Below are 11,915 nucleotides of genomic sequence, written 5' to 3' on the forward strand. Positions count from 1 at the left end.
TGGAAGCTCAACTTGCAATATTTAATGCTCTTATATAATGACACATAACCAGTGGTGTAAAGTACTCAAGTAAAAATACTTTAAAGTACTACTTAAGTCATTTTCTGGGGGGTATCTGTACTTTACTATTTATATTTGACAACTTTTACTTTTACTTTGCTACCTTCCTAAAGAAAATAATGTACTTTTTACTCCATACATTTTCCCTGACACCCAGAAGTACTTGTTATGTTTCGAATGCTTAGCAAGACAGGAAAAAGGTCAAATTCACACACTTATCAAGAGAACATCCCTGGTCATCCCTTCTAACTCTGGCAGACTCACTAATCACAAATGCGTTGTTTTTAAATGATGTTCGAGTGTTGGAGTGTGCCCCTGGCTATCTGTAAAAAAAAAAAGGCAATAAAAAAATGGTGCTGTCTGGTTTGCTGGGAGTTAAAAAAATGAACCCCAAAAGGTTCTTTGAGGAACCATGATAAGGGGTTCTTCGAAGAACTTATAGGAGTTCCCACAAAATGTTCTTCAAATAACTTTTAGGGGTTCCCCCACAGTTCCAATTTGAAGAACCCCTAAAGGATACTCCAGGAACCTTTACTTTTTAGAGTCTATATTGATAAAAGTCACCTGGTCCGAGAGACATTTACATAGTTATACACAGCCCAATTTGGGATGATTATTTTAGGGTGAAATAGTGGCCACAACAGACAGACCTGAAATCGACCATAATTCGACGTCCTTGGACGTCATGTGCTGACTGGGTATGACCAAAGTTATTCTGTTTAGCTACACTTTGTAGTACATTTTTACACTATAATTAATGTTTCTGATGCCACATCGCCCGTTTTCAAAGGGAGTCGTTGGTTTTTAGGGGCAGTCGCTTTTTAGCTTTTTGTCTGAAAGTATTTTCTCAACTGCGATACCAACTCCACTCTATAAGGAATGTGAAATGATTTATACTTGTACTTTTAATACTTAAGTATATTTTAACAATTACATGGCGCTTTATTCCTGAATCCAGCTATCCGTAGATCTATAGGTGACTCCTCGCTTGCTCTGTTGATCTTTGTTGTGTTTGTTAACCATGTACAGTAGTCTCATCGTTCTACTCCCTGTCAATATACTGTGGTCTCAATCACACTCATCTAATGAACAGGCACCCCACCCAGAGCACGTCACTCCATCAACTGTCCTGCTGTCTGCAGCTAGGGAGAGCCAGCAGCACAGGACTTAGTGAACAAAGCAACACATATTGTGAGTGTGACTGTATCTGTGTGTACGGTATGAGAAGAGCGATACAGAGACACAGAACGTCATTGTTCTCTACACTCAATCATAAAAGTTCACTTTCCAAAGCACATCTTTGTTTTTTGTTTTTTACCTGGAAGCCATATCAAATATATCTCAGATTATAAGTAAATGCATAGTAACAGCTCATTACCACAATTAAACTAAACAACACAGCCTCTGTCGACACATCATCTGGCTTCAGACAGAAGCTGTTGAATATTTTTTTACCGCAAACATAACATACAGTCTGCAAGCGTATGAAATATACATAACTCGGCATCTAGTAGATATTCAGTTTTCCCGATTATAAACAGATAGAAATGCCATGCACCACAAGTGATTCATTTCAATAAAAAGGCTTACTTCAAGTCTAGCAAACCAAACACTATAATTTCAGTACAACATGCAGTTGAACACATGTACAGTATATAAACTATCAAGAGAATCTCACCTGCATTGTCACTGCACTTGTTAAAAGTCCACCTTTAGTGCCTGCAATATTGTGGAGAAGTATATGGTCCAATGGTCATTGATGCCCTTTTCGGAGTAAATCCGGCTGATAGGAGACAGGAAATGTATAGTCCTTGTATCACGCTGCCTCCACAGAATTCGTACACCTACAGTAGACAGAGAAGCACTGCGTCACTGTACTGTCTTTCTTGCATTCTTTATTTACTTCACTCTCTGTGTTTCAGCCTTCGCTATCTGTCTGTCTCTCTCTCACTCTCTCTCAACCTCTTTTGCTTTCTCTCTCTCTCTCTCTAGTAGTCTCTGAGTCTCTCTCACATGAGCACGCTTTCTCGCTCTTCCACAATTACAGCTGCAAGCTACAGTCCACACAGAGCAGCTTCTCTCTCCCAGTCTCTTTCCCCCACACTTTCCCTCCCCCTTCTGTCTCTCACCACTCCAAGCGACTTATATGCCCTATGTCTTGTGCGCTCTCTACACTCATAAAAAAGGTGCTATCTGTCCCCATAAGAGAACCATTTGACTAACCTTTTTTGGTTCCAAGTAGAACACTTTTGGTTCCTGATAGAAACTTTGAGGTTCCATGTAGAACCATTTCCACAGAGGGTTCTACATGGAACTAGTGCTGAGCGATAAGTGTTTTTTGAGCTCGATTCGGTTTTGGGTTCGATTATAAAAAAATAATTATGTTTTTTTATTTTGTTTACGATAATTTTTTTCAAAATTAAATGCATTATGAAATAATGACATTCAAATGATTTTAGAGCTTTTTAATTGAAATTCTAAAGCCAACAACAGTGAACATTCACATTCAATTATTTCTGTCAGGTCCACATTGGGTTGACATCAATAGAAAAATTGGAAATTGCTATGAAATAATACAATATTTCAGTTGTGTATATTACTTAGTTTTATTTGATGGCTTTATTATTTTTAATTCCTTAAAGTCATCATCTCATCTCTGCTCAGGCAGTAGCAGCTAGCCAGACAAAGTTATCTCTGCGCACCCTGTACTGTACTGTCTTTAGTCATCCTATTCAGCTAGGCAAGCCTGCCTAAGTATGTTGCAGAGCTGTCTGACAAAATTATTTGACTAGCTCTTCAAAGTAGATAACCAACCTGGACTGGGGGGTAGATGTAACTTAGTAAACGAAATCTGGGACACTTCAATTATACTGAACAAAAATATAAATGCAATGTGCAACAATTTCAAAGATTTTACTGAGTTACAGTTCATATAAGGAAATCAGTCAATTTAAATAAATTCATTAGACCCTAATCTATGGATTTCACATGACTGGGAACACAGATATGCATCTGTTGGTCACAGATACGTAAAACAATATTGGCCTCATTATGGGCCTCAGAATCTCGTCACGGTATTTATGTGCATTCAAATTGCCATTTTTTTGTTGTCTGTATTTTATGCCTACCCATACCATAACCCCACCGCCACCATGGGGCACTATGTTCACACGTTGACATCAGCAAACCTCTCGCCCACACAACGCCATACACGTGGTCTGCGGTTGAGAGGCCGGTTGGTCGTACTGCCAAATTCTTTAAAGCAACGTTGGAGGTGGCTTCTGGTAGAGAAATTAACATTAAATTATCTGGCAACAGCTTTGGTGGACATTCTTGCAGTCAGCATGCCAATTGCACGGTCCCTCAAAACTTGAGACATCTGTGGCATTGTGTTGTGTGACAAAACTGCACATTTTAGAGTGGCCCTTTATTGTCCCCCAGCACAAGGTGCACCTGTGTAATGATCATGCTGTTTATTCAGCTTCTTGATATGCCACACCTGTCAGGTGGATGGATTATCTTAGCAAAAGAGAAATGCTCACTAACAAGGATGTAAACAAAATGTGAGAGAAATAAGCTTTTTGTGCGTATGGAACATTTCTGGGATATTTTATTTCAGCTCATGAAACATGGGACCAACACTTTACATGTTGAGTTTATATTTTTGATCAATGTAGTATGATGTTACGAATTACAATTCGTATGATATGTTGCTAATTGCAATTTGTTATGAATTGCAAATAATGCAATATGTTATGAATTTGCAAAACTTCAAATTTGTTGTGGCTAACGTTAGCTAGGTGGCTAACACTAACCTTAACTAGGTGGCTAACGTTAGCTAGGTGGCTAACACTAACCTTAACTAGGTGGCTAACGTTAGCTAGGTGGCTAACACTAACCTTAACTAGGTGGCTAACGTTAGCTAAGCTAGAGGATAGGGTTAGGGGTTATTGTTAGGGTTAAGGTTAGGGTTGAGGTTAGGAGTTTGGTTAAAGGGATAAGGTTAGGGGATTTTTTAGCTAACATGCCAAGTAGTTGCAAAGTAGCTAAAAAGTAGTTGCTAATTAGCAAAAATGTTAAAGTTGTACATGATGACATTCAAATACACAACCTTTGGGTTGCTAGACCCAACCACCCCGACCAACCACCCAACTTTTGTTTTTGCCATAATTAACCTTCTGTCTTATGTAACCATACCAAACATAACACATCATACTAATTTGGAGGTCCCGGATTTACATTTACTATGTTACATCTAGTCTATGAGACCAGGCTGAGTTAAGGCATACTTTCACAAACTGTCTCTATCCCTCTCTCATTGTTGTGTTGTGTACATCTCCTATGTGGTTTATGCGGTCTGTGTGTATCTAACCTAAAGTAGCAGGCGTAAAAGTTTCTCTCTGTCCGAGCTGGAAAGAACAGCCAGCTTGCAGAGGTGCAAAATGTACTCAATAGTCATAGTTGAGTAAAAGTAAAGATACCTTAATAGAAAATGACTCAAGTAGTAGTGGAAGTCACCCAGTAAAATACGACTTCAGTAATTAGATTTTTATTTTAATTTAACTAGGAAAGTCAGTTAAGAACAAATATTTATTATTTACAATGACGGCCTACCCTGGTCAAAACCGGACGACGCTGGGCCAATTGTGCGCCACCCTATGGGACTCTCAATCACGGCCGGATGTGATACAGCCTGGATTCAAACCAGGGACTGAAGTGACACCTCTTGCACTGAGATGCAGTGCCTTAGACCGCTGCGCCACTCAGGAATAAAAGTCTAAAAGTATTTGGTTTTAAATATACTTAAAATAAATGGAATTGCTAAAGTAAAAATAATTTCAAAATACTTATATTAAGCAAACCAGATGGCACAATGTTTTTGTGGATAGCAAGAAAGACATCTGCCTCACCTGCCCTGAATGACGGGTTGCCACTGGCTAGTACACATGATTCAATTATTTTGGATAAGATATTTGTATTTGTCAAAAGGGCAGTTGAGCATCGTGTCACCAGAATAAGACCCTCGATATTTATTGGAAAGGAGCACCAAGCTCATCACCGTGCACTTTCAACACTGTGAAATTCATCATAATATACTTAATCTGTTGCCTAAGAAACTGCATGGTTTCCTGAGTAGTAGTGGGAGGGCCACACTCAATATCATCGCGTGACAAGTTTACTTCGATATGATGGAAATGACATAAAGATTTGAGCATAAAGGCGTTTCCACCGCCATTTCTCGCATAATTAATTTTACAGACAAAAATATCCCACCATGTCGAACGAACAAATTAAAAACTGTTGATAAAAACGTGGTTAATGTAGTTAATTACGACATTTCTGCGCTGAACTAGGTTGAATATTTGGTTAATGAAAACTACAACTCCCTTCAGCCCAGTGTCCCACATAGTTCTTGACTTGATTTCTCTCGTGAATGATTTGATTTCTCTCTGGAGAAACGGCGCGTTGGGATCACAGAAATAACGAACTAAATGGAATTCAAGTCATTGAACCCACATCGGTCAATTAGTTGTTGAATAACCGGAGAAAAAAAATACGAAATTTCGGTTAATCGCTCAGCACTTGCCCTCTCTCCAGTGCTTAATTTTAGCCGGATCCTACTGGAACAGGATCTGGCACCTCTCCGTCTTGGAACAGTTTCGTTTTGTCCGGATCCGGTACCTCTTCTGGCATGAAAAATAATTGTCACTTTTTGCAATGTAAAGATTCTAATAAACGTGATCAAAGTTCTTTGGAGTTGCCTCTTCTTTAATCCCCCCCCCATCTCTCACTACAATGAGATTCACTTTCTATTATCTCTCTCTCCCGCTCTCTACTCCGATAGACATGAGCCTGCAACTCTCATCTCTCCAGCATTGCAATTCATAATGTCCTTATAGAGCCGCGCAAAGGGTTGAAATACATTTGACAAAGTTATGGTTACTGCTGTCTGTTGAGAAATAAATTAAATAGGCCTAGGCTATTGATGGATTCAATGTCGTTTTCATTGATCTCAGATTCTCAGTTTGTCCGTGTCTAAATTGCCTGTCATTTCGATCATTTTGTGCTTTCAAGACAACTTGGAACTCGAAAACAAATAAGCCGAATCATGATGTCAGTGATCGTCAGGTCGGAAAGTCGGAGCTCTAGAAGAGGCCAGAGTTCCCCATGTGGAATTTCAAATTGGATGACCATCCAAAACAAATTTTTCCAGTCTGAGCTCGTTATTTCCCCAATTTCGCAGTTGTCTTGAACGCACTGAAGTCTGAAGTCGTAGATTGCCCAGCTCCGAGTTCCCAGTTGTTTTGAACGCAGCATTAAAAAAAGATCGTGCCAAAATCTCCAATCGTAAAATGACGTAGAATTGCATTAAATGCGTTTATAAAAAGGCCAAACATTTTCTGGACCCTAGGCCACAAACCTTTTTTCCCCATGTGGGCAACTTCTGTAAATGCCTCTACTTACTGCTCTATGCCACTACGCAAATGTGATGATATGCATGCAATGCAGGTCACCCCCCTCTCGTGCTCACTTGTTCCGGCAACTCCTGATTTACAAATTAGGCACTGTCTAGCTCTTTTTTTCTCCCTCAGTCAGTCTTTTTCCAGTAACTCCACAGTCAACAACTCCACAGTCAACAACGTCTAGCCTAGGGGTGTCAAATTCGATTCACAAGTGTCTGCGGGTTTTTGGTTTTTCCTTTCAATAAAGACCTAGACAACCAGGTGAGGGGAGTTCCTAACTAATTAGTGACCTTAATTAATCTATCAAGTACAAGGGTGGAGGGATAACCTGCAGACTCTTGGCCCTCTGTGGAATGAGTTTGACACGTGACTAACCCTTACCTAGCTCTCTCTCTCTCTCTCTCTGTGGCTTGTATTCTTTCCCCTGGCTTCCTTGTTTGGGCACTCTCTCCCTCCCCTACTCGCTCTCTCCTCTTCCCCCTTTCTCTCCTTTCTCCCCCTCTCTACTCTGTTCCTCTCTCATTCTTCCACCCCTGGCAGTGCACTCTTAATCCCCCCGCCAGAGTCCATGCCCTTGTAGAGCAGAGAGCATACGCTGGCGACCGTCAGCCCAGCTCCAGTTGATGAGGTAGCAGCATATCGCTTAGGGGCCCTGGCATGGGTCACATCCTGCCACGGCCCTGCCGCAGCCTTCAGGGAGGCACCATCCTAGTCAACTCCCCCCTCCACTATCACTGCACTTCATGTGTAAGCACTGAGCATTCATGGTTGCTTCACCCAATCATAATAACTTATCACAATAAAATAACAACAGCTTGCAGTCAACGGTAGATCCACCTAGCCAGGTAAACACTTCTTTAATCACTAGATTGTAATACTGGGGTGGTGAACTATTAATGACTTACCACATAATTGTTAACAATATATAAATGAACGTCATATAAATGCACACACTCAATCTCATAGCAATATAACAAGGTCATTCTTCTTTCCGATTTGGATAATCTGGCAACGTCAAAGCATTCCCCCTAGCATGTCCATGTTTGTCTTGTCTTATAATGCATTTGTGTGGTATGGAGTCCACATACCTACAAATCCAGAAGGCTAAATTAAAATGGCGTGCTGACTGTTAATGGAGTGGGACAAACATATGACTTCACTGTCTGTTGTGGCTTCAAGCTCATGTAATGAATAATACAACAGTCTCCACCTGTATCAGTGCAGTCAATGGGCCTGACAGTTGCTATTTATATGTATATTTTCAGCACAGTGTCTTCCCTCCACGATCACACTCAGTCAACTTGTCCTTGAATTACACAGACAAGATAGCAAAACAATACCCAGAGAAAAGACAGTTTATTATCCTCTTTTAAAAGCTAATCAGCATGTAGTGACATAGCCTGATGCAAAATAGAAATTCCAGGAGAAAAACTCTCCATGTAACTAAATTATGCTCTGAATGAAAGTAAGCTCACCCATGCGGTTAATTTGACTAATTTTCTGAAATGACTTTTGTTTCTCATGAGGCGATGTAGCTAGCTAATGAGTTTGTCGGTCCACTCCAGCTGAATAATATGTATAGAGATCCTATTAAATAACTATTCTAATATTCTAATTCATAATTCTATGGTCATATGACCCACAATGAGAGACAACTGGGGAATGCAGCTGATCGGTAGATTACTACGCTGACATCACAATGTCAGACCTGGGAATTGATTGAATCAACGTGAATAGCTTGAAACATTCATGACTAAGACCTTTGTATAGACAGACATAGCTATCCTGATTTGTGCTGCAGCGAAAATAGAGAGGATGCATAGTACAGTAATGCATAGTACAGCAACGTGAAAGTGCAATGGTCTCCTGAGGGATCTTCTCCCAGACCTGGACTAAAGCATCCACCAACTCCTGGACAGTCTGTGGTGCAACGTGGCGTTGGTGGATGGAGCGAGACATGATGTCCCAGAGGTGCTCAATTGGATTCAGGTCTGGGGAACGGGCGGGCCGATCCATAGCATCAATGCCTTCCTCTTGCAGGAACTGCTGACACACTCCAGCCACATGAGGTCTAGCATTGTCTTGCATTAGGAGGAACCCAGGGCCAACCGCACCAGCATATGGTCTCACAAGGGGTCTGAGGATCTCATCTCGGTACCTAATGGCAGTCAGGCTACCTCTCAATTTAGAACGCTCATTTAGAACGCTCATTTAGAACCCTCATTTAGAACCCTCATTTAGAACCCTCATTTAGAACGCTCATTTAGAACCCTCATTTAGAACGCTCATTTAGAACCCTCATTTAGAACGCTCTTTTAGAACCCTCATTTAGAACCCTCATTTAGAACCCTCATTTAGAACGCTCTTTTAGAACCCTCATTTACAACAACAATCAGCGTTTGAGCTGGACACACTTTTTTCAGAAACTATTTACACAAAAAACACACACACAGTCCTTACAAAGTTTATCTCCAGAATGTGAGCAGTTTATTTTTGGATGCAAATGGTTCATATATTCACAGAAGTATATATATTTAATCACTGAACAGTAGCAGACCTAACTTCATCTGTTCCTGACTCTAGATAGTGGATTAAAAAGACCACCTGTTGTTACATCAACACCAGACATCATGATTCATGGAAATGGACATTGTATTTTATCAAATATGAAAACCTTAAATCTCTTCAAATTCAAATCAGTCAGAAAATAAGGATCGTACATAAAACAGAGCAGAATAAATCATCACATCACCACCAGCTCAGCTATAGACTACACCAGCGTGACTTGTATCTATGTGGACCCTACTACAGTTTAACCAGCTCAGCTATAGACTACACCAGCATGACTAGTATCTATGTGGACCCTACTACAGTTTAACCAGCTCAGCTATAGACTACACCAGCATGACTAGTATCTATGTGGACCCTACTACAGTTTAACCAGCTCAGCTATAGACTACACCAGCATGACTAGTATCTATGTGGACCCTACTACAGTTTAACCAGCTCAGCTATAGACTACACCAGCATGACTAGTATCTATGTGGACCCCACTACAGTTTAACCAGCTCAGCTATAGACTACACCAGCATGACTAGTATCTATGTGGACCCTACTACAGTTTAACCAGCTCAGCTATAGACTACACCAGCATGACTAGTATCTATGTGGACCCTACTACAGTTTAACCAGCTCAGCTATAGACTACACCAGCATGACTAGTATCTATGTGGACCCTACTACAGTTTAACCAGCTCAGCTATAGACTACACCAGCATGACTAGTATCTATGTGGACCCTACTACAGTTTAACCAGCTCAGCTATAGACTACACCAGCATGACTAGTATCTATGTGGACCCTACTACAGTTTAACCAGCTCAGCTATAGACTACACCAGCATGACAAGTATCTATGTGGACCCTACTACAGTTTAACCAGCTCAGATATAGACTACACCAGCATGACTAGTATCTATGTGGACCCTACTACAGTTTAACCAGCTCAGCTATAGACTACACCAGCATGACTAGTATCTATGTGGACCCTACTACAGTTTAACCAGCTCAGCTATAGACTACACCAGCATGACTAGTATCTATGTGGACCCTACTACAGTTTAACCAGCTCAGCTATAGACTACACCAGCATGACTAGTATCTATGTGGACCCTACTACAGTTTAACCAGCTCAGCTATAGACTACACCAGCATGACTAGTATCTATGTGGGCCCTACTACAGTTTAACCAGCTCAGCTATAGACTACACCAGCATGACTAGTATCTATGTGGACCCTACTACAGTTTAACCAGCTCAGCTATAGACTACACCAGCATGACTAGTATCTATGTGGACCCTACTACAGTTTAACCAGCTCAGCTATAGACTACACCAGCATGACTAGTATCTATGTGGACCCTACTACAGTTTAACCAGCTCAGCTATAGACTACACCAGCATGACTAGTATCTATGTGGACCCTACTACAGTTTAACCAGCTCAGCTATAGACTACACCAGCATGACTAGTATCTATGTGGGCCCTACTACAGTTTAACCAGCTCAGCTATAGACTACACCAGCATGACTAGTATCTATGTGGACCCTACTACAGTTTAACCAGCTCAGCTATAGACTACACCAGCATGACTAGTATCTATGTGGACCCTACTACAGTTTAACCAGCTCAGCTATAGACTACACCAGCATGACTAGTATCTATGTGGACCCTACTACAGTTTAACCAGCTCAGCTATAGACTACACCAGCATGACTAGTATCTATGTGGACCCTACTACAGTTTAACCAGCTCAGCATTAGACTACACCAGCATGACTAGTATCTATGTGGACCCTACTACAGTTTAACCAGCTCAGCTATAGACTACACCAGCATGACTAGTATCTATGTGGACCCTACTACAGTTTAACCAGCTCAGCTATAGACTACACCAGCATGACTAGTATCTATGTGGACCCTACTACAGTTTAACCAGCTCAGCTATAGACTACACCAGCATGACTAGTATCTATGTGGACCCTACTACAGTTTAACCAGCTCAGCTATAGACTACACCAGCATGACTAGTATCTATGTGGACCCTACTACAGTTTAACCAGCTCAGCTATAGACTACACCAGCATGACTAGTATCTATGTGGACCCTACTACAGTTTAACCAGCTCAGCTATAGACTACACCAGCATGACTAGTATCTATGTGGACCCTACTACAGTTTAACCAGCTCAGCTATAGACTACACCAGCATGACTAGTATCTATGTGGACCCTACTACAGTTTAACCAGCTCAGCTATAGACTACACCAGCATGACTAGTATCTATGTGGACCCTACTACAGTTTAACCAGCTCAGCTATAGACTACACCAGCATGACTAGTATCTATGTGGACCCTACTACAGTTTAACCAGCTCAGCTATAGACTACACCAGCATGACTAGTATCTATGTGGACCCTACTACAGTTTAACCAGCTCAGCTATAGACTACACCAGCATGACTAGTATCTATGTGGACCCTACTACAGTTTAACCAGCTCAGCTATAGACTACACCAGCATGACTAGTATCTATGTGGACCCTACTACAGTTTAACCAGCTCAGCTATAGACTACACCAGCTTGACTAGTATCTATGTGGACCCTACTACAGTTTAACCAGCTCAGCTATAGAGTACACCAGCATGACTAGTATCTATGTGGACCCTACTACAGTTTAACCAGCTCAGCTATAGAGTACACCAGCATGACTAGTATCTATGTGGACCCTACTACAGTTTAACCAGCTCAGCTATAGACTACACCAGCATGACTAGTATCTATGTGGACCCTACTACAGTTTAACCAGCTCAGCTATAGACTACACCAGCGTGACTA

Source organism: Salmo salar, unplaced genomic scaffold (assembly GCF_965601325.2).
Source record: "Salmo salar unplaced genomic scaffold, fSalSal1 ptg000117l, whole genome shotgun sequence".
NCBI lineage: Eukaryota > Metazoa > Chordata > Actinopteri > Salmoniformes > Salmonidae > Salmo > Salmo salar.